General features: G+C 36.2%; 1 pseudogene across 1 annotated transcript; it reads right to left on the minus strand.

Moving 5' to 3' along the window:
• Nucleotides 1–706: 706 nt before the first annotated feature.
• On the minus strand, nt 707–1,317 carry LOC110578950 (annotated as a pseudogene). The gene has a single exon (XR_006539894.1). The product of XR_006539894.1 is annotated as a dynein light chain roadblock-type 1-like (transcript).
• Nucleotides 1,318–1,850: the final 533 nt, after the last annotated feature.

Consider the following 1,850-nt stretch of genomic DNA (forward strand, 5'->3'; position numbering starts at 1 on the left):
GATATAGAATATATTTTTATATATAAAATTAAAGACTAGAAGCCTGGAGTTACAGAGGATTAAGAAATAACTAATACAAATTTTTGTCAGTACCATTTCTCTTTAAATTTCATGTTAAGAGGAAAATGATTGGATTTTAAGCAACAAATTTTACAAAGAGGAATGTCCTCACTGAGTAAGACTCTGTAAAGGAAGAAATCTCTCTCTCTCTCTTTTTTTTTTTTTGGTGTTGTTATTCATTATTGAAATCCCCCAGAGCCCAGTAACTTGCTTGACACAAAGAAGAAACTCAATAAAAATGTGATAGATGGATAAAAGAATGAGGTCTTAATACTATCAATTGGAAGTTTATCAATGATGGTTCCTATTACTGTTTCTGATGTGATGATTGTCCTCTATACTCTCAGGTGCATTTTGTTATTAAATAATTTCATTTGACATCTGAAGTAGTCTATTTTTACTTCAAAATAATATCTTTTAAAATGTTAACTTTTCAATGAATGCCCTCTGATATTATTTAATTTTTATTCAAAATAATGTGGTCATCTATATAGATGATACTAAAAGCTTATTGATTCATTTATCTCAAGCAACTGGTCAATTCCCTGAGTTAAATCAGTAAAATTTGTTACTTGACTGGTTTAACTCCTGCTTAAATGGTCTATTGTCTTTATAGGGTGACACAGTTTTTTTTTTTTTTTTTTTTTTTTTTAGCATTTCAGTTATTTTTAGTTAAAGAAAAACAGCCTTTTCCAAGGGTGACAAAATGAACTGAAGGTTAGGAGGAAGTAGGGTGTGGGCTGCTCAAAGCTCTTGCTCCAAAATCTGGAGGTGAGGAAAGAATGCCCTCCCAAGGATTCAAGGGTGATTGGCCAGCAGAGGGATGACTTTGATGACTTTGGTCACTGGGTTGGTCTAAGTAGGCTCTAAGGTGATTTCCACCTGCCAGTTGGTTGACATGATTAAACATTATTATTCTTGGGAGCTATTAAATTAAGGAATGATGCAGGGAGCCAAGAGACTGGCTTATTCAGTTGGATTCTGAATCACAATCAGGAAATAGTCTTTATCTGGTGCAACCATAATTTCATTTTTCTTGGAGCGAATTCGCAGGAAGGTGAGGTCATTCTGGGGGTTGATTTCACGCACCGTGCTCCGGGCCTTCAAGATGAAGTTGTGCATGAGGTTGGCATACTGTGTGGTGGTGGGATTGTCCATGGTGCTCTTGTTGGGAATGCCTTCTGTGTTCACCACGATGATGCCCTGTACTCCCTTCTGGCTCTGAAGTCACTTCAGTGTCTCCTCCACCTCTAACATCTCCAAACAAACAGGTAGCTCCGCAACGCTGGCACTCCGTCCAGTCCCGGTACCTTTCCGCCGCGACACAGTTTTATTTTCTTCTTTCTATATCTTTTTAAAGTGTAATAGTGCTTCCCTTTGCATTTTCCAACTTAGTGCTAAACGAATTCCTCAGAAGAAGGTGCTGGGTAAATTTAAAGTGTTTTTACTGTTGCAGATGACTTATTTCTGACAGGCATCTATGTTTGAGTACTCAGCAATATTCATCAAGTACAGAATTTGTTTTCACTTATTTCCCAACAAATTCAAATTTCTCTCTTCCTGCAGATGTCTAGCTTACAATCAGGGATATGAAGAACTTCTTGGAAATTCTATCCCTATTTGAAAGTAATGCTTTTGAAGTCTTTCCTCTAAGAAATATCAGGGATATATATTTCTTGCATAACTTTTTATAGCAAAAAGGTCTGTAGATTTACCTGGCATATAAGCCCTGAATAAGTATGTTGTGCAAATAAAATATATACTCAAATGCTTTCTCAGAAACAGGCCTT

The sequence above is a fragment of the Neomonachus schauinslandi genome, chromosome 4 (assembly GCF_002201575.2).
Source record: "Neomonachus schauinslandi chromosome 4, ASM220157v2, whole genome shotgun sequence".
NCBI lineage: Eukaryota > Metazoa > Chordata > Mammalia > Carnivora > Phocidae > Neomonachus > Neomonachus schauinslandi.